The sequence below is a fragment of the Eurosta solidaginis genome, chromosome 5, assembly GCF_040869045.1.
Source record: "Eurosta solidaginis isolate ZX-2024a chromosome 5, ASM4086904v1, whole genome shotgun sequence".
Classification (NCBI taxonomy): domain Eukaryota; kingdom Metazoa; phylum Arthropoda; class Insecta; order Diptera; family Tephritidae; genus Eurosta; species Eurosta solidaginis.
Genome location: NC_090323.1, coordinates 78,331,788 through 78,354,385, shown reverse-complemented (window position 1 = coordinate 78,354,385; position 22,598 = coordinate 78,331,788). Strand labels below are relative to the sequence as shown.

The 22,598-nt window shown below is 37.0% G+C and overlaps 1 protein-coding gene across 1 annotated transcript in view; it reads left to right on the top strand.

The window, feature by feature from the left end:
- Positions 1-21,847, top strand: part of LOC137253764 (myb-like protein I) — a 150,815-nt gene extending 128,968 nt beyond the window's left edge. The window contains exon 3 of the transcript XR_010953882.1: positions 21,053-21,847. The gene's annotated coding sequence lies outside the window, so the exon portion shown is untranslated. The remainder of the gene's footprint in view (positions 1-21,052) is intronic.
- Positions 21,848-22,598: the final 751 nt, after the last annotated feature.

Sequence of the window (22,598 nt, the reverse complement as noted above, 5' to 3'; positions counted from 1 at the left end):
AAAATGGATTGCAAGATTCTCCAATTTTGTATGGAAATTTGATCGAACGGAAGTAATATAAAAGAGGTAAAAATGTAAATATGTACCTTTGCCTGAAAATGTTACTATTTGTATCAAATTTTTTATATTAGCCGCTTTTTTTTGCAAGCTAGTGGACAGAACGAATTAAATGTACATACGAACAGCGCACAGTGTAATTTTTTTTCACTTTTAGGATACCAAAATTATTAACAGCCAAACCAATGGAGCAATTCATTTGAAATTTTGCGGTGTGGTTGTTGATACCTAAATCCAGGCATGCTTAACCAACGAAACGATATCATTTCGTTACGATAATCAACGTTAATAAACGAAACGAAGTCATTTCGTTTCGTTTATTAACGTTAAGATCGTCAAATTAACGAAATGATTTCGTTTCGTTTTCTGCCATATCAAAACGAAATCAAATCGTTTATGTTGATTATTAATTTCAAACTATGCTGGCAAAGCTGATTGATGGCGGAGTCATTAAAGGTGAAAGCATTATCCAAGCTGATTGCAACTTTTCTCATGAATTTTGACAGTACGAACATTTCTCAGAGTATTTTTGACATTACCACCAACGAATTACACAAACAAATTACATAGAGTTTGTGTGTGTATGTGCGCTCGTTGTTGCCACCTTACGGCTTCACCATGGCTATAGCATTGCCAGCACAAATCAAACATAAAGTATCACGTTTTCGTTAACGTTTTTAACGTTAACGAAAGCTTTTCGTTTCGGTTAAAAACGAGATACAATTTATCTTGATAATTTCTTTATCGATAATATTTCGAAGTGTTTCAACGGAAACGGTGGAAATTTTTTGATAAACGATTAGCTTAACGTTAAGGTGCATCCCTGCCTAAATCTGATTTGAGAATAAAAATGGGAGTGATCCGCCCACTTTTTCTTCTTGCCCTCATATAAGGTGAAATTTCACATAATCATATTTTCTACTTTAAAAGCATTTTCCAGTGCCAATATAAATAAAAATTGTTTAGATTTCTTAACTTTAGCTTAGAAGCTTTTGATTAATATTTAAAAAAATTTATTTTCAAAGTCAAACACAACATAGGTACATATATTTGTAAAAACTGAATCGAGATTCATACTTATAAATAAAAAGTGATATTTTAACTGGTATAAAGTTAGTCGGAGTCAATATCGTGGACATGCTCTGGTTCAGATAATAAGCCAATAACTTCCCTCGTTAATGCTCGCCGCTTTGACCTAGGGGTTGAAAGGGTGAAAAGTTCACGGTACTTTCGTGATCTTTGTTTCTGGACTCTTGAGCTTCTTCCGAAAGTTGACCAATAGGAAAAATAGCAGACACTATTATACTCTTTCCATGAAAAAGAATTTTATGTACGCTCACTGGCATATTGTACCAAGCATATTCCGATAAATATAGTACCCTTGTCTCTGTCTCATAGTGGTCAAAAGCTTCAGAATGTATTTGAAACCCACATCCTATGCATGAAAGTATTGTATGAAACCTTTTCAAAAGATTGATGTTTATGCCGGTTATGTCTGATGTTATTTCAGGATCTCCAACGAATCTTCTCGCAGTGTTGTCATCATTTGTGTTGCCGGTTTTTTGCTTTGGCATATCAATCAAAAGACCGACTTCTTGTCTGAATCTATTTTGGATCTGTTCTTTCTTCTCTTTCATTTTTTCCTTATTTCTTCGCCCCGCACACACCAGGTCTTCATTTCCATTCGATAAGCGATGTGTAGCATATATTCCATGCATGGTATCCAAGAATGTAAAGGGGAAATTCCGAAAGAAAGCATGCCTTTGTCAACATTTCGCTCTGACAGGGCTCGCATATTGTTCATATCTTTTGGAGAAGCACTTTTGTGATGATGTATATGCCGACAGAGCGTTGCAAACTTTGCCATAAATCATGCACAACACAAACGTTGATTTCACCAGTAAGTTTAGGTTATTTGTTTGAATTGTTGTAGGACGAATACTGGAAATTTTGTCTTTGACAGATTGCACCTCCTTTGAAATGACATCTCGTGTTCTTTTGTAAAAACAAATTTTATGGGGCGGAAGTATCTCGTGGAAGATGTAGCAGGATTACTCCAAACTATAACCTTTCGTTTGTCAACCATTGTATACATTTGCAGGAGTACTAGTGAAATGAAAAACATACAGGTGTCCGATTTGTTTTCTTCCGAAAATTGTTGTTTGTAACAGCTGTGCTCAGCTCCATCACATCCCCATTTTATAATTGCATTTAGTTCTTTAACCTAAGGAATAGAAAGCAATACCTCTTCTTGTGCAAGACACAATAGCCGTGTTTTGTTTTTACTTCTATATACGTTTACGCTTAAACTTTATATGGACTGCTAAGCGACAAACTTTAAATACACCTCTGAAACTGCTGCGCATAAAATGTGTCCTACTAAATTTCAATACGCATTATACTCAGATGTAACTGAAATATGTGTCTATTTTTCACCCTCTACACTAATTCTATTTATTCTATGTGTGTCCACAATTCATCGCAACTGATTCAGCTATATATTATACCCAATGGCCATCAGAGGGTTGAGTCTCCGCTTTTCGGTACACCCTGTGGTTATAGCTAGTTATTTAACCATTGCCGCTAGATGGGTCTCCTAAGCATTATCTAAGCGAGCATAGGCGTTTTTTTCACGCGCAAACGTAAACGTATACACGTGTATAAAAAACGGCTATTGTTCATTAGTTCCATAGCTTTTCGTTTTTTTCGTGCGCATAGTTGACTCAGAGGAGTTTTTTTTTACCTCCCCGGCCGAGGATTATCACGAGAAGTGCATGGCTCAATATCAAGCATATAATCTGTAAAATTCAGATTTTCTGCTAACCATTCAGAATTTTTCTCAATAAATCTTCTTGTAGATCGAAAGCAACATGTCCATCTCTTACGAATATTATAAGTTAGCTTGATGATGTATTTTTTAATTTTGAATGATCCACATCTCTTCCAATTATACTCAAAATATGGTTTAGTATGGCTTTGTCCACTTTTCCGTCTTTGGTATGATTCATTTTTAGCTTTGTTATCTATTTATATAGTCTTAGTCCAAACGTTTCATTATATCACTTGTCATAGAATAAGAAACTGGGTTTTTACGGGAAAATGATACCTGCTAATGCTTAACAAAAATATACTTACCCATTTCCTTGTTTTAAAGATCGATCTAAGATCTCAAACTCCAAGCGAGCTTTAGGTAGGCATTTATGTGATGTATACATATATATGTATGAATATACCCGAAGCACTCAATTGCTTAGAAGCATCACCCATAATAGACGACCCCCAGGTAGGTAGGCGTGCATATATAACATAAGTTGATGAGATATGTGCACAACTCGTTAACTATGGGAAAACTCTATGACAAACGATGAAGGCTATTCAGTGCCCAAGTTTCCTTTTTCTGGGTTTTTACCATTTCAGGTATAACCAAAGATTTTCAGCCCAATTCTAAACGAAAATTCCGTGCGAATTTTTTCCCTTCTCCCATTCCTCGTATTCTAAATAAAAATTCCTTGTGAGTTTTTTCACTTCTCCATTTCCTCCTATTCTGAACAATGTTCGAAAAAGAGGAAACCGGTTATGGGAGAAAAGTAGGTATTATGAATGTGAGGGAGAGGGAGATTTCTTTGCCATTTCATAGGAGTTTTTTCACTAGTTAAATTAAAGGGAATGCTTCAAAATAGTTAAAGGAAATTCGTTCTTTTAATAAAGAACACTTGTACAAATTTGTGCTAAAATATGTATTTACATTCTACCACAATATTCTCACTGTTAATACAACAACAACAACAACAACCACAATATTCTTTATTTTAAGTCGAAAAGTATATCATAAGCAACTAAAGAGCTCTTTGTATATTTGATGCAGCCATCCAGAAATTGCGCAAGGATTTTTTAAGAAGGCTTAATTAGATTTTGGCATATGGCGAAAGGCGAAATCAGTCTCATCATTTCCCGTGGCTCCAATAACACCAAACTCGTGCTTGACACACAAAAATCGTTTCACTCAATAGCGCAAGTAAAGTGTACCATGAACTCGCTACTTAGCAGCGTCAAAGATTCGCTTGGAGTCATTGCGTTAATGAGCTACCATTGAGCTGGCACCGGCATTGGCGCTGGCGCCATGCAATTTACATCACTAAAATTGCGCGGATACCCAGGCGTGTGACTTTTAATCCGAAACATGGGCAAACGTATGGTGAACTCTTCTCGACTTATTCCATGTAGGCACAAGAATTCTGTTATTCTTCAGGCAAATAAAAATTCAGTGGTGAATTCCTTACCCGCGAATTACACCGCCTCTTGCTTCACATCATTCGGCTGTTGTTCCTGCGACATTCTCTGGCAAAACTTAAAGTAAACTCTTCTCGATGCCGTTACACATCGTCTCAAAAACAAAGTCCACAGGAAATGTCAAATTGTAGCATTTTTATCTACTACTAAACACTAGATGGCGCCGTGACTTGCGACGTTAACATCATTTGGGGAAACATGGTGAGTCGCAATACGTACCGAATTGGCGTAATTTGGGCATGGTGAATCGCAAGACATACCGAATTTAACATGTTTGGATTTACAAAAAGAATGAACAATTCTTTTATTATTCCACGAAGATTCTAGAAATTCATACACATCCAAACAAAATATAATACAATAAAATCCACAAATTGCATCAGCTGTTTACATAAACAGTGAAGTCAGTTTCGTGACTTCACGGATAGATGGCCGTCTGAGCCGCCACATCTACCCCCTTTCCAGTGACCAGGCCGGGAGCGAACTTTACTCTTTTTGAGCGCTCATATGTCCTAAGCGGCTTCACAACTCCTGTGGCATACGAATCATCGATAAAAAATGCAGGCTTAAGGCGCTCCGTTGAGACTGCAACTTCTTTTCCGTCGATTTTGATAACATAAACACGATCAGTTGAACGCTTCACCACCTCGTAGGGCCCAGAATAAGGTGGCTCAAGAGGTTCGCGCACTGTCTGTTAAATGCTTATGAGTGAACAAACTCCTCTTGATATGATGGGCTGTTGGAGCTGGCCGTACCATTATCATGTAATCTCGAAATTTCTTAGCAAAATCTTTGGTATTAACTGGTTTATCCAAATCGTCGTAGAACTCGTTTGGTAAGCGTATGTTACTCCCGCAAAGTAAATCCGAAGCCGATGCGTCGATATCTTCTTTATAACAGGTTCTCAACCCCAACAAAACCGTTGGCAATACCTCTGTCCAATTTGCTCCAGAATTACACATCAATGCCGCTTTAAATGGTCGGTGCCAGCGTTCTATCAAACCATTCGACTTCGGATGGTATGCAGTTATGTGGATGTGCTTACTACCCAAAATTTTGGCTAACGATTTGAATAAATCGGACTCGAAGTGTGCCCCTTGGTCAGTAGTTATCGTTTTATGGGAACCAAAACCCAACATGTCCAAAATGCATTTGCCACTGTTTCGGTAGATATTTCCTTCAGTGATACTGCTTCTGGTCATCGCGAAAAACGGTCGATCATCGTCAAGCAGTACCGATAGCCATTAACCAACGGCATGACTACAAGGTCCAAATGCACGTGATCAAAACGGTTGTCTGGCATATCTATTTTGTTGGGTAGCTGTGAATTATGTCGATGAATTTTGGCCCGCTGGCATGGGACGCAATTACGAGCCCAAAAGGTTACATCTTTCCTCATCGATGGCCACACGTATTTTCGACGCACTTGCTGTAGCGTCGCTCTTCCACTGGGATGGGATAAACCGTGGACTGAAATGAAAACAGAATATCGCAAAGTTTGAGGAATATAGACCCTTATGGAACCTGTAGATAGGTCACAATACACGTTAACATTATTGCCAAGCTCGACCTGTTGCAATTTGAGCGATGATAACCCTTGCAAAATTTCGCTCAACTCCAAATCTTCATCTTGTGCCTCCTTAATTCCCTCCAAGTTAATCTCCGTCGGCATAGAAATGGCATTAAGACGTGAAAATGCGTCGCCAATATTGTTTTCTGAACCAGCGAGGTGTACAATATTGGTCGTGAACTGCGAAATAAAATCTAAATGTCGAAGTTGGCGCGGAGAGGCTTTTTCCGGCTACTGAGAAAATGCGTACGTGAGCGGCTTGTTTTCTGTTTTAATAACAAATAATCGTGCTTCCAATATATGCCTGAAATATCGTATGACGTCATATATCGCTAGCAGTTCACGATCGTAAGTACTGTAGTTTTTTTCAGTATCGGTGAGTTTACGCGAATAAAATCCAAGAGGACAACATACATTACGAATTCGCTGCTCCAGGGCAGCGCCTATAGCAGTATCGGATGCGTCACATAGCAGGGCTATATCGGCATCAGGTGCCGGATGCGATAAAATTATCGCGTTTGCTATACTTCGCTTACAGTTTTCGAAAGCCTCAATTAGCTCTGGGGTCCAATTTACTACCCGCTTGTCATTCTTTTTTAAACCCCGTGTAAATTGGCTAAGAGGGGCTTGAATTGTGGATGCATTTGGAATGCAGCGCCGATAATAATTAATTATACCAAGAAATCTCCCCAGCTCGCTTTTTGTTTGAGGGCGCTTAAAATTAATAATGGAATCAACGCGATCCGGCGGAGGACGTATCCCCTCATTGTCGATAATATAACTTAAGAAACGTACCTGTGTTTTACCAAAGTGGCATTTATTGGCATTGATGTGCAATCTGCTTCTGAAGTATTGATAATACAATTTGTAGGTGTTTTTTGTGCTGGTCGTACGATTCAGACATAATAAGGATGTCATCAATATAGCAGTAGACAAAATCAATGCCTCTAAATATACTATCCATAAATCGTTGAAAAGTTTGAGAGGCATTTTTCAAACCAAATGGCATATAAAGGAATTCGATGAGACTGAATGGTGTACATACAGCAGTCTTTTGCACATCCTGTTCTGCCATCGGTATCTGGTAATATGCCCGCACCAAATCAATGGTGGAAAACACCATTTTTCCATACAATCTCTCGGAAAAATCGTGAATGTGTGCGATTGGATATCTGTCGGGTACTGTAACAGCATTAAGTTTTCTGTAATCGCCACAAGCTCGCCATTCACCATTTTTCTTAGCCACCATATGCAAGGGACTAGCCCAAGGACTTTTTGATGGTCGGCAAATTCCATGCTCCAACAAAAAATTTACTTCTTCTTTTGCCACCTCCAGTTTTTTCCCTGCCAATCTACGTGGTCGATCAGCTATGGGACTTCTTGTGGTCTCGATATGGTGAACAACGTTGTGTTGTTTATTGTTGACACGGTATGTTGTTGGCAATCTCGTTACGTCAGCGAACCTTGCTAACACTCCCCTGAAATCATTACATTCGCTAATGGTAGAAACTGAAAAATCTGTGGCGTTTAGAACAATGCCATCAATTGATAATTTTGTGGTGCCGTCGATTAACCTATTTTGTTGCAAATCAATAAGCAAATTGAATTTAGTTAAAAAGTCTGCTCCGTTTATAGCAATATGGACGTCTGCAACAATGATGGGCCAGTTTAGCCAGGCCTAAATCTACTTTAAGGATATGAGTCCCATAGGTCTCAATCGTCGTCTTATTTTCGGCGTATAATTGCAAAGCATTTATTTTTGTTTTTATCTTTACCATTGTACGAGGAACTTCGGAAACCACTGATCCGGAATCAATAAGAAGTCGGATTTTACTATGTTTATCGAAAATATGAAAACGAGGCTCCTTGACTTCGTTAGTGCCCAGTTGCTGCTGATATACGTTGGGCTGCCGTCAACCAGCAAGTTAGACGGCAGGCGTTTTATTTTGGTTGATTCCAATTGCTACAATCTGGACGACATTTACGCGCATCTGCACCGAACTTTTTGTGAAAGTAGCATATTCCACCTTGTACATGCTCAGTACTACCACTTCGTCTAGGAGATCGAATTGGCGACCGTGATCCTTTGGTGCCTTCCTTGAGCTTTTTGACATCAGCTTGCAGTTTACTAATATTTTCGAGGACCTCCTGCATCATGTCCCTAATACTCCCTGATGCTGTACGAGAAAGCGCTTCTACAGAGTCGGAAGTTGTCTGCTGCAAATCTGTTACTGCGCAAACAGCGTTCGTATCAGCTGATTCCATCATTTTATCAGCAATCTAATTGCGTCAAATAATTTTCCTGCCAAACAGACCGCTACGAATTGATAATGGTATTTGATTCATGAAAAGTGTACGTATTACTGGCTCGCACCCCGGATCTGGTGCTAATCGTTTCATGTATGTCAGAATGTCGCTTGGTTTCATACCTGATATTGCTCCACCCTGCAGCAAACGCGATTTAAGTGTTACATATCGATTTTTATCCGGCGGTGCAGAAACGAGATCCTCAATACTAAGAATTATATCTTCATCTAAATTGATCGTAACTAAATCAAACATATCAATGTCATCTGTAATATTGCTGAGCCGAAAGGAACGCTCAAGCTGCGCAAACCATATGTATATGTGGGTTTACCTTATTGAATTTTTGTACGTGAACCCTTTGTCCATTTGAGCGACAATTTCCTTGCTGTGCATAAGCGATGTTTAGTTGTTGTAACTCGTTTTGCATTAATTGCAATTGTGCATTTACGTAGTTTGACTCCATTTCGATACTGCGACTATCATAAAAATTCTCTTGCTCGTCGTTATTTGATCTTAAAAGCGGAGTCATTGGTGCCGTTTGTCGTATCGCTGTAGTCGTATCCCTAACGTAGCCCTATACGATACATTCTTATCGATTAATGTTGCCTTAACCTAAAAATCGTGAAAATTTCATAAAAATGAAAAAACGCAAAAAATTGCAAACATATTCCACAAAAAATAAGTCTTTTAGTCATAACGTATTCAAAAGAATGAATAAAATCTACAAAAAGTTATTAAATTCACCAACTCAAATATTTTTAGGTTATGGATATTGCGAAAAAACCAAAAACCAATTGGTTGGCTACGATACGGTTACGACCTTAGCGTTACGATATGGCACCAATAATCGGTTACATTGATTCCCATAAACTTAGTCGAATCAGCTGTTGTATGGTTACCGATACGGTTACCGATAACGCACCAATGTCTGCAGCTTAAATTGTAATGCGGCAATATATGTATGTATACTTTGTGATTCGCTGTGCCTGCTACTAGGCTGAATCTACGTAAGTACGTACATACTTGTTGCGCGCGTTCAAAATTCGGTAGTCACCACTTTTGCTTTACAAACAAGAATAAACAATTCTTTTATTCAGCCCAATTCTGAATATTTCCATGGGAGTTCATCTCCCACAAATTTGTTTCTCCCAAAAATAAATTCTCCCAATTATAAACTCCCTGGGAGAAGATTTTTTCCAAAAGTTTTGGGAAGAAGAATTCGAAGTTCGAATCAGCTGTTTCGGGTAAATTTGACATTTCGTTTACAAGTTTTTATTTACCGCGAGAAAGAGTTAATTTATCAAAAATTATAAAATCGTCAATTTACCTACAAATAAATTATACAATTCGCGTCTGGTCGACTGCGCGTACCCGCAATAACGTAATACACTTGTAATATATTTTCTACGGTTTCTATCTTTTGTAGACCAAAACTCGTAAAATTTTAAACATTTTTTTGTGCGCGGCATTTTTCAAACAAAACTGTGTTACGGAATATATTCCTTTTTTGCTAAATGCAGTGATATTTCGCGGGGTGATCAGTTGTGGAAGTGGTTTTTGTTGTTGTTTTAGCAGTGCTTCGCCCCATCAAAGTCCAAGGGGCAAGAGGATAGTATTTTGGCAGGCTTGGTGACTATATCGGGGACACGTAGCATGTAATCGGCCGGCCAATTGCTTTGTAAGTGGTAATGAGCGTTTACTCCAAGTGCTTCCGGAAAGAGATTTGAGGATTTTATTACGGCTTTGGATTTTAGGAACCAATGCAGTTGCATGCTCCATATGCAATAGATCATGGTGGGCATTGAAATCGAAGTTCTATACGACAGCATAACACTGCTAATACGCGTCCAAAAATATCGAAAAAGGTGTCAAAAGACGCATATTAATCTCGACAACAATAATCCGAAGCCGGAAAATAAAAATTTTATCTCTGTCCGAAGATATTTGCAGTTGAAGTTGGCGATTTTCTTGTGGTTGTTGTAATGTTGCGTATCCACAAAAAAAGGTAAAAGTCTAGTTGAGGGGTCGACTGCTAATACGCGTCAAAAAATATCGAGAGAAAAGTCAAAAGACGCGTATTAATCTCGAGAACAATAAGCCGAAGGCGGAAAAGAAAAATTTTATCTCTGTCCAGAGATATTTGCAGTTGAAGTTGGCGATTTTCATGTGGTTGTTGTTGTGTTAGTACCCACAAAAAAAAATGTGCATCACCGTGGCTTATTTTTTATAAGCGCGGCCGAAGGCCGCCAACGCAGAAAGGTGTTCTTCGCAAAAATACTATGGAACCCACCCCCGGTTTCGGAGGTATCCGGGGCCTTTTTTCGGTTTTTCGTTAATATCTTTTGAGCGAGTTAAAATTTTTATTTTCCGTCTCCGGACTATTAATACTGATGTCAAGGCGCATCGTTTGACACCTTTCTCGATATTTTTGGTAACATATTAGCAGTCGACCCATCAACTAGACTATTACCAAAAAAAATTGTGAACATAAGTGTTTTGCGCGGATATAGTTTTGGTCTCCAAACCGGTGTTGGACCCACCCTGGATAATTTTTTATAAGCGCGGCCAAAGGCCGCCAATGCTGAAAGGTGTTCTGCGCAAAAATACTATGGATCCCAACCCCGGTTTCCGAGCGCTCCGGGCCATTTTTCGGTTTTTTGGAAATAACTTTTGACAGAAATAAAATTTTGAATTTCCGCTCTCGGATTCGTGGTCCTGGGATCAAAATGAGTCTTTTGACACCTCCCGATATTTTTGGTAGGGTTTTAGTAGTTGTGAGCTAAAGTAAAGAATTACCAAAAATACTATGGATACCACCCTCGGTTTCGCAGGTACCCGCGGGTCATTTTTCGAGTTTTCGTTAATATGTTTCGAAGGAGTTAAAATTTTTATTTTCCGGCTTCGGTTTATTAATACTGATGTCAAGACGCATCGTTTGACACCTCTCTCGATATTTTTGGATGCGTATTAGCTGATCCGTACTGAGTTAATCCGGATATAAACAGATCCTGCAAGCTGCCAGATTACTTTAATGTTTTCCAAGCTGAAGAATGAGCCGTAAACAAAACAGTAGAAACACTGGAAGGGAATAGCTTAAACTGCAGACGTGTCAACTTTTATATTGACAGTCAAGCAGCAATTCAGGCAATAATCTCGCATAGCATAGTATCTAAATGCGTGTTAAGAGTGTAAGCAGTCCCTGGAGGGAATCGGGACAGGGAGAAGCATACATCTATATTGGGGCTGTAAAGTGTCGAAGATTGTAGGTCCTACAACCTGGTCAATAATATTCATTCTCTAATACCACAAAATTATTTATTTTCATTTTTTCATTAGGAGACGCTGGATACCCATTAGAACCGTGGTTGATGACATGTCATAAGTCGCCAGCGGAAGGCTCAAATCAAATGAAATTCAATGAAGCGCATGCAAAATGTCGAAACATTATTGAACGTAGGAATGGTGTGCTGAAAACCGCTGGAGGTGTATCCTAGGTGCACGAGAGCTTCACTATTCGCCGAACAAAAGCTGCGCAAATAGTGAACGTTTGCTGTGCTTTACATAATGTATGCACACATTATAAGTCGAATCATGATGTGTCTGAAGGCTCCATTACTGATACTTAGCATTGACTTGACTTGACTTGGCGTAAACTTGGCAACTTAGCCACGATTACACTCCACTTAGCGCATACAATCTGGCATCATAATCAGGTTTGAAATTTACTTTTTAATAAATGTCAATTAGTATGACAAAATGTCAAAATGGCATGGAAACAAACAAATGGTATCTCAAAATATAAACGTCACTTAGAACTTACATAGAAAATCAAAATTCAACAGACTTCTAAGTCAAGTTAAGTGTTGCCAAGTTTTGAGTAATCAGTAACATGCACTGTTCATTTAACAGAACTGTAAGTCACAGTTCTCAAGTCAAGTCAAGTCTATGCTAAGTATCAGTAATGCAGCCTTTAGTGTGAGGTTTTAGATCCTTCGGACGCGGATGCAATTTCAACAAATTCATCGCAATACACGACTGTCGCGCAAGCAACAAGAGCAAACATAGGAAATAGTCTATAACTATTTAATTCAACAATGATGTGGTAGGGTGTTTTAACTCAACAGTAACACACTCGCTGATAAATAACGATTCTTTTTTATATTAGCCGTGTTTTTTAACACGCGCGTATACGTTTCGTTTGCGCGTGTTAAAAAACGCCTATCTTCGCTTAGATAATGCTTAGGAGACCCATCTAGCGGCTGTGGTAAAACAACTAGCTACAGCAACAGGGTGTACCGAAAAGCGGAGACGCAACGCTCTGATGGCCATAGGGTATAACATATAGCTGAATCAGTTGCGATGAATTGTGGACACACATATAATACATAGAATTAGTGTACAGGGTGAAACAAAGACACATATTTCAGTTACATCTGAGTATAATGCGTATTGAAATTTAGTAGGACAAAATTTATGCGCAGCAATTTCAGAGGTGTATTTATAGTTTGTCTCTTAGCAGTCAATATAAAGTTTAAGCGTAAACGGATATACGCGTGTTAAAAAACACGGCTAATAACACTGATATAAATTCAGGTCAAATACCATCTATTGCATGTCGTCTGATTACACACGAATCAAAACAACCAAGTGTAGCGGTCGACGTGGATTCGGTACAAGATGTACTGCTACCACAATTGCAAAATTAAAACCATATTTATTTTTTTTTTTAATTCATGGATATATAGAGCACAAAACAAATTCGATCATATATATATATTTCAGTAATTTTTACTAAATAATATTAAAATATAATAAACAAATAATTCACAGCAACAAAATTTTTTAAAAATAGTTGTGTATAAAATATTTCAAAATTCTTTTCAAAAACGGCCCATCTCAAAATTTGGGAATTTGATCGAAGAACATCCTAATTTAGAATTTGTTTCAAAAAGCCCCTCAGTATAAATTCAATATATTTTGACATGAGATGCGTTTTTGAAATGAATTCGTCATGTCTGAGAATGTCAAAATATATTGAATTTATACTCGGGGGCTTTTCGAAACAAATTCTAAATTAGGGTGTTCTTCGATAAAATTCTGAGATAGGGTTTGAGCCAAATTTTGTGGTGGGGCGTTTTTGAAAAGAATTTTGAAATAGGGTGAGATATACATACATATACATTCTATTATATTAGCAAAAATAAAAAGAACACAACAAATAATTCACAGCATAATTAAATTGCTCAGTCATGGAAAAGTGTGATGTAGAAAATAGTTCAGTTCTCATTTCTACATCACTTTCCTTTTTTTCATTCTTAAGACTAGATAAAAAAATGCTTTTCTTGCAAAAAATTCCCTTACAACTAGATAAGACAAAAAAAGGGCTTCTGGAAAATATTTTAGCTAAGTAAAGCGATGTTTAAAATGACGTTTTAAGGTGATAGAGAGCCCATGAATGAAAAAATCAAAAGAAGTCCGTCGACAAAAGTCGACAGCTCTTCCAAAACTGCATTGTGCCGCCGCAATTCCTCAATTTCCTGCATTTTAAGGCTCTCCATCGCCTCAAAATGTCGTTTTTCAACTTCTTTGTGCTCGACAATACTGTTGACAGCTAGCGAAATATTTTCCAGAAGCTCTTTTTGAACTCCAAGCTCCGCTTCAAGAGCATCTGCAGCAGATCTAGTGGGCTTTCTCTTTCTTTTTGCCGCATTTGAGGGCTCCGGTAGCTCACGAGTTGCCCGTGGAGGGGTGGTTGGTGGGCTGGATGGCAACTGTAAGTTGTCATCAGTCAGGACTTCCAAATACTTAATTGGAAATTCGGACTCGTCTTCAGCAATTTTTTTTGTCGAGGGGAGCCCTATTTTTTTGCCTCGACTCCTTCCACATCGTCCTTCAGGGATATGAGGCTATATATAGCTTCCTCTATATCCGAGAAGGCTTGCTGAGTGTTTGGACCAACACCTGCTGCTTTGCTCGCTTTAGCATTTGCCGCTGCTTTCTGTCGCACATATTTTTTTTGGTCAATCCAAACCTAAATAGAAGATAAAGCATTTTATTTATAAAGAAATTGTTAAATACATTTTTTATACACTAATATTAACCTTTTTTCAATCGTTTATTGTTTTCATTGGTTGCCCTGCGGCATTCAATTCAATTTCTGCCTGTTTCCAGAAGCGAGCTACTTCTTCCTTGCCGCCTTTGTTGCAATTTCGGGCTATGCCCGGCCTACCATCCATTAAAGTAACGATAACAAAGTCATTTCGTTTCGTTTATTAACGTTAAGAACGTCAAATTAACGAAGTGATTTCGTTTCGTTTTCAGCCATATCAAAACGAAATCAAATCGTTTATGTTGATTATTAATTTGTAACTATGCTGGCAAAGCTGATTGATGGCGGAGTCATTAAAGGTGAAAGCATTAGCCAAGCTGATTGCAAATTTTCTCATGAATTTTGACATTACGAACATTTCTCAGAGTATTTTTGACATTACCACCAACGAATTACATAAACAAACTACATGGAGTTTGTGTGTGTATGTCCGCTCGCTGTTACCACCTTACGGCTTCACCATGGCTATAGCATTGCCAGCACAATTCAAACATAAAGTATCACGTTTTTGTTAACGTTCTTAACGTTAAAGAAAGCTTTTCGTTTCGGTTAAAAACGAGATACAATTTATCTTGATAATTTCTTTATCGATAATATTTCGAAGTGTTTCAACGGAAACGGTGGAAATTTTTTGATAAACGATTAGCTTAACGTTAAGGTGCATCCCTGGAAAAATTGTCAAAGGTGGTATCAAAATAAGCGTCTCGACCTCTGTTTTAAGAATCCGAAAGCGGAAATCAAAAATTTTATTTCTGTCGAAAGTAATTTACCAAAAACCGTAAAATGACCCCGAGAGGGTCCAAAATATGGGGCCCGATCCATAGTTTGTTTTGCACAGAACATCTATCTGCGTTGGCGGCCGTTGGCCGCGATTTAAAAAAACCCTGGCAAAAACAACAACCACATTAACCATTTGAACCGATTTTTTGCTTATATCTTTTGGCAGAAGTAAAAATTTATATTTTCGCATTTGGATTCTACAAACGGAGGTCTAGACGCGTCTTTTGATACCACCTTTTATATTTTTTGATAAAAATTAGGTCGTGCACCGTCTTGAAAAACGTTACCAATTAAACAAAAAACTTACATTTTTTTATTTTCGTTAATTTGCTGCTTATTCGATGCTCTTTCGAGTGATGTTTCAAAGTCTCTTAATTAAAGTTACTACTAGAAAAGTAAATGATTTTTAATTTGTTAATAAAACAATGTAATGTTCTCCCTTCAAAATCTTTAGGGAATTAACTCCCAAAACGAACAAATCAATTCAAATTTTTTATTGCGTTCGTGATGCCTACTTTTCTCCCAAAACACTTTTCCCCTTTTTCGAAGTTCGTTTGTGATAGCGGGAATGGGAAATGGGAAAAAACTCCCAAGAAATTTGTGTTCGTGATTGCGGCAATGGGAAAAGGGAAAAATCTCCCAAAAAATAAATGTTCAGAATTGGGCTGATTATTTCACAAAGATTCTAGAAATTCATACACATACAAACAAAACACAATAAAATCCACAAATTGCATCAGCTGTTTACATAAACATTTCATCTCAGTTTCGTGACTTCAGGATAGATGGCGGTGTGAGCCGCCACACATGACACTGCACAGCGTCACCTATCCGTGATAAAATAAATGGAGTGCTTTATTATTGATCATTTGCTGTCATCTAGTGAGTTTTACAGCTCTGGATCACGGGGAATGCTCTGGATCATTGAGAGACTTGAGAAGCAGATGTCGTGAAATTTTCGAACACGTGAAATATAATAGGCAGATGTCACCGCTGTTTTTCATTTAACTCATACGGCGAAAGGCTAAGCAGCGACATATATTTTTGAAAAAGTAGGTTTATTAAAAGCAGCGTTGCCAAACTAAAAAGAAGTAATTAAATTAACTGGCTCACAAATTGAACCAGATTTCTATCTGGATTTATCTGGCTCAAATCGTTGTTGTTGCATTTACGTGCAAAATAATTTATCTGGCTCAGGATTTTGCCACCGGATGATGGCTAAAATTAAATAAAGCTGGAGAAATTGGTGCTTTATCGGTAACTGTATCGGTAACCTTATAACAGTTGATTCGACCAACCTTATGAGAATCAATGTAATCGATTATTTGTGCCGCTAAGGTCGTAACCGTATCGTAGCCAACCAATTGGGTTTTGGTTTACCGTCGTAGCGATAAACAGCTGATTACGTTAGGGATGCGGATACAGCGATACGTCATACGGCACCAATGACTCCGGATTAAGACTTGTCAATTGGGGCGTGATCTGTGCGAGTGGGCTGCATACCCACAAACGTGAGTATAAAATGAACGATTTATATATATGGTGACCGTGGGCCAAAGCTCCGCAAATGCGGCGAGTGTCCATTAGAGCTGGATTCGGTTCGATTTTTCTAAGAATCGATTTTTTCGATTCGATTATGAAAAAAATTGATTAAATTGAACCAAACAAAGTTTATTAAAATTTTGCTTATTCTTTGTAACAGTCTACTTGCTTACGTACTTAACCATTTACACGATTTTTCCCGACAAATAAAGCTGGACAGTTCCTATCTCGTTTCGTTGCCTGTCGACAAAATTGGAAGCATCAAGGAATGCCACATGGGTCTTCACTTGATCCTTTCATCGGAGTGAGATAATTAGTATAGTCTTCACCGAAATGTCATACTTTCTGCGTCTTTTTTTAATCTTTTATTTCAAAATGTAGGGAAAGCGACCTTGGGAAGATTAACCAATACAAACCCAGGCTAAGACTCCAGCTATTGAGGAGTGATACAGCTGTCAGATCTAGAAGCAGCAAGTAGCTTAAGTCCTAGGAAGCTTCTAGTATTTTCCAAGAGGACGGAGTTATTTTATAACAAAGGTCCTGGTTTTTGATAGGGTTTTTCAGTTTGGTCGTTAAAACAAACTTCTGGTAACACTACGGACTCAATCAGTCTATGTGAGGTCCTCATGGACCGACCAGTTCAACCTAACCAATACACTTTCTTCATTAATACTTATTATTACAATATGTATAATATTCTCGCTTCGATTACGGCATTAGAATCGATCTATGTTCAGCGTCATATAAAAAGGAAGTATTTATTACATACCTAAGGTAACATGTTCTCAGTAAACGTTTTGCAGCTTTTTAATCAATGATGTATATGGAACTTTCAATTGACAACACACGGCAATTTGTGCCTTGGTTTGCGTAGTTTCAGTTAAAAACTTTATGTAAGTATTTTCTCAGCTTATTGAAAATAAAAAGGAATAAGGAGTTTAATTGACGAAATTTCATAAAAATTGCTACTTTTGTTTTCGGGTTTGCTGCTGTCTATGTCATAAAAAGTATTGATTTTATATATTTGTTAAAATTGTGAAGGCAAAACGTACCGAGGATGCAAGCATTGCGTAAAAGATCTGAATCCGTTATCTTCGACAATCCTAAAGTATTGCATATCTGTGGCAATCATTCTAATCAAATCACAATCCAATTGTCTTTTCACTCATCTACAGACTGAGACTTCCTTATGTTGTTGTTAGCCATGTTTTTTAACACGCGTATATCCGTTTACGCTTAAACTTTATATGGACTGCTAAGCGACAAACTTTAAATACACCTCTGAAATTGCTTCGCATAAATTTTGTCCTACTAAATTTCAATACGCATTATACTCAGATGTAACTGAAATATGTGTCTTTGTTTCTATACTTATCCTATGTATTCTATGTGTGTCCACAATTCATCGCAACTGATTCAGCTATATGTTATACCCTATGGCCATCAGAGCGGGGTGTCTCCGCTTTTCGGTACACCCTGTTGCGCTAGCTAGATGTTTAACCACAGCCGCTAGATGGGTCTCCTAAGCATTATCTAAGGGAGGATAGGCGTTTTTTTCACGCGCAAACGAAACGTATACGCGTGTAAAAAAACACGGCTATTATTAGGTTCACAAAAGGATTATATAGGAGCTGTTGATGAAAACATTTCCATCAACGTTGTATGTGACCGCTTCAAGTGCTTTAACAAATTGGTTGTATTTCCACCTGTTTTGCATTTTTTCCTGCTCAATTTGCATTTCGCACAATCGCCCTGCACTTGACTAAAGTACTTCCAGACAACATATCTGCGAATCTTTGGATTACTTATAAAACTGAATTCCCCTTTAGGGTCACTTTCAATTGGTTTACTAGAATCTAAAAATGTATTAATTAGTTTTCATTTCATACTGAACACAATATCATACCACAAAATAGATAAACACATGTTCAATATATTGCTTGCCAGAAGTGCGAGGAAATTTCTTCATCTTTCTCCTTTCTCTCGAAGCCACCAACACAATAAAGCTAAATTTATAAAAACAAAAATTACAGAATCTATATGTGCTTATTTGGAGCTTTACGGCCGATGAATTTAAGGCAAGAAAAATTTTTCCTCTTTAAAAAAATTGTTTTCCTTCCTGTTCCCTCCTACGCGTTTCGATGCTGTCGCATTTTCTTCAGGGAGTCTGATTTTTGTTTAAAAAAGAAATTAAATCGTTAACAATTATACACATTACAATTAACAGCTATTTTATATCACACTTACATTCAATTGTTTAGTAATAACTAAAAACCCCATATTTTGTACGTCTAAACTCACTGTACTTAACTTTTTTTAATGTTGGTGGCTTTGCTGCCATCTCCGTACTGTATCACAGCTGTATATACGTTGTTAATTTTATCTATGTCCTCCATAAAATTCATCACTCTGTGTAGTTGTTGTTGTATGCGAAGACTTTCCATTGTCATTCGTGCATTTCTGCTGTTCTCTATATCCAATATTTTTGTATTTTCGAAGTCCGCTATGTGGTTTTTATTAGTTAAATGGGCTGCAAGCGCTGTTGTTGTTTTTTTGTTTCATGCATCAGTCATATGTTCGTTGACTCTCACACCTAATGCTCGCTTTCTTGTCCCAATGTAGCGTTGTTTGCATACGTCATATTCATTTCCCTTACAGCTGATTTCATATACTACATTGTGTTGTTTTTCTTTTTCAATCGGATCCTTTGTTCTTGTAAATATTTTATGTAATGTACTGTGTGTTTTATGTGCATATTTAATTTTGGCGTTCTGCATGAGTTTGCTGAGTGCCGTGTTGTTGGTTAACCAGGCTTAATCCTATATATTTGAAGTCTGGATTATCAGGTTCGTTATTTTTGCATCTTGTGTGTTCGATTTTATCCATGGCCATATTTATTATTCTTTTTATTACTTGTGTTGGATAGCTATTTTTTAAAAGTATATTTTTCACTTTAATTTTGTTGTTTTCCCTAAATTGGTCGTCATATAGTAGAAATATTTTACTAACAAGATTGGTCACAGTATTTTTCTTTTGGTACCAAGGGTGGTTCGAGTGGTAGTTTATTTTTCTACCAGATGCCACTTTTTTTGCGTACCAGTCAAAAGATAAGTTACGGTTTTTGTGTATTTTTAGTTCTAGGAAGGCTATTTGGTTCTCATATTCTTTTTCTATCGTAAATTTAATCTTGGTGTGTTGCGAATTTAACACTTTAAGAATCTCTTCCACGTCTTTGGGTTTAATTATAGCAAATACATCATCTACATATTTGACTATGTATTTGATGTATATGTCGTTTTTTCTTAATTCAGATAAGCTGTCGTCCAAAATTTTGTGAAAAACAATGTCAGCGATTGTTGGAGATAATGGGTTACCCATTGGCATGCCATAAACTTGTTGATATACTTTGCCATTATATTTTAAATAATTATTATCCCGAAGACAAAATTCTAAAATCGATAGGAACTGCTTTTTGTCGATCGTTGTTTGCCGCTCTAGTTTTTGCCATTTTTCCATTATTGTTCATATCGCTAGGTGAATTGGAATATTAGCAAATATTGGACTGATGCAAAAAACAAAAAAAAAATAACAAAAGCGCTTGCAGCCCATCTAACTAAACCGCCAAATACACGACACGAACATTTCCGCGAACATTCTCGCTATGTCATGTTTCTGCGACCTTTTCTGTCGTGTATGGTGGTGTTTGCCATTTCGCGCAAATGTTCGCCAAAAATCAAAATATTTAAATTTTTGGCGAACTATTCGTGCGTGTATGGCGAAATAGCTCATAATCGTAGTAATTTCTGAATGAAACAGACGTGCGCGGAAAAGTAAAATGGACAATAAAAAATTTCTGAGTGAATTTATTGAATCTTCTCTCTTTTTTTTACGCTTAATTGCCACAGCGAGCAATATTGCTGCAACACAATTGTTGTCCGTATTCATCGCTGTCTGAAAGAGAACTAATGTTCGGTCAAAAGTTCGTATGGTGTATGGCCAAAGCTGCGAACAAGATTGCGAAATGTTCGCGGAAATGTTCGTGTCGTGTATTTGGCGCTTAATAACAACCACATAGCGGACTTCGAAAATGCAAAAATATTAGATATAGAGAACAGGGGAAATGTACGAACGACAATGGAAGATCTTCGCATACAACAACAACTACACAGAGTGATGAATTTTAAGGAGGCCATAGATAAAATTAACAACGTATACAGTACGGAGATAGCAGTAAAGCCACCAACATTAAATAAGTTAAGTACAGTTAGTTTAGACGTACAAAATATGGGTTTTTTAGTTATTACTAAACAGTTGAATGTAAGGGTGATATAAAATAACTGTTGATTGTAATGTGTATAATTTTTAACGATTTACTTTCTTTTTTAAATAAAAATCAGACTCCCTGAAAATGCGACAGCATCGAAACGCGTAGGAGGGAACAGGAAGGAAAAAAAAAATTTAAAAGGAAACAATTTTCTTGCCTTAAATTCATCGGCCGTAAAGCTCCAAATCAGCAAAAATGATGCAAAAAACAAAAAAACAACAACAGCGCTTGAAGCGCATTTAACTAATAACAACCACATATCGGACTTCGAAAATGCAAAAATATTGAATATAGAGAACAGGAGAAATGCACGAATGACAATGCAAAGCCTTCGCATACAACAACAACTACACAGAGTGATGAATTTTAAGGGGGACATAGATAAAATTAACAACTTATATACAGCTGTGATACAGTACGGAGATGGCAGCAAAGCCTCCAACATTAAATAAGTTAAGTACAGTGAGTTTAGACGTACAAAATATGGGTTTTTTTAGTTATTACTAAACAGTTGAAAGTAAGTGTGATATAAAATAACTGTTGATTGTAATGTGTATAATTGTTAACGATTTACTTTCTTTTTTAAATAAAAATCAGACTCCCTGAAGAAGATGCGACAGCATCGAAACGCGTAGGAGGGAACAGGAAGGGAAACAAATTTTTTAAAAGAGGAAAAAAAGCACATATAAGCACATTACAGAATATGTATTTCCCCAAGCGTCCGTAAAGTATATAATGATGAAAATTTCGATGCCTAAAGAATCGAACGATTTTTAGAAAAAAATCGATTCTACATTTCTAAAAAAAAGATCGATTAAGAATCGAATCGAATTCCAGCTCTAGTGGCCATTAGCCAAGCCGCCCAACAGGCGTGGGTGTACCACCGATTAAAGTGGGGAAAAAAACCGCACATAAAATTACAAAAAAAAAAGAAATGAAATGAAATATTAACAAAAATACATATATACCAAAAATTGTTACAAAAAAAGTTTAAAATCAAAAATTACAAAAAAAAATAAAAAATTTCAAAAACCATCACAAAAAAAAAGTACAAAATTTAAGAGAATTCAAAAAAAAAAAAATATTAAAAATCTACAAAAAAATACAAAAATATAAAAACCATTTACAAAAAAAATTACAAAATTTGAAAACCATTACAAAAAAATATAAAACTCAGAAAATCTACATAAAAATTTAAAAACATTAAAAACCTACAAAAACAAGAAGTATTGGAAAAATTTACAACACGTTGAAAACCTACATCGAATTCATAGTGGCTGTGGAAGTAGTTTTGGCAGTGGCTAGTGGGAAAAAATGAGTTGAAATAAGGACAAAAAAAATTTACATATACACATAATATAACGACTTAATAAAGATCGGAAATAATAAGAAAATTCAAAATTAATAACACAATAAACTAATCGGCAGCAGAAATAATAAAAGAAATTAGAGAAAAGAACTGAAATTTTGAACTGTAGAATCAAAAACTGAAGCCACGCCACTTTAATAACGGCTCGAGAAAAAACCCAGATAGCGGCAAATGCACAGCAAAAAAGTGACGCCATCAAGCAGCAGCAGAACAACACGCACAGAAGCGGAAAATCAAGCCCAGCAGCAAT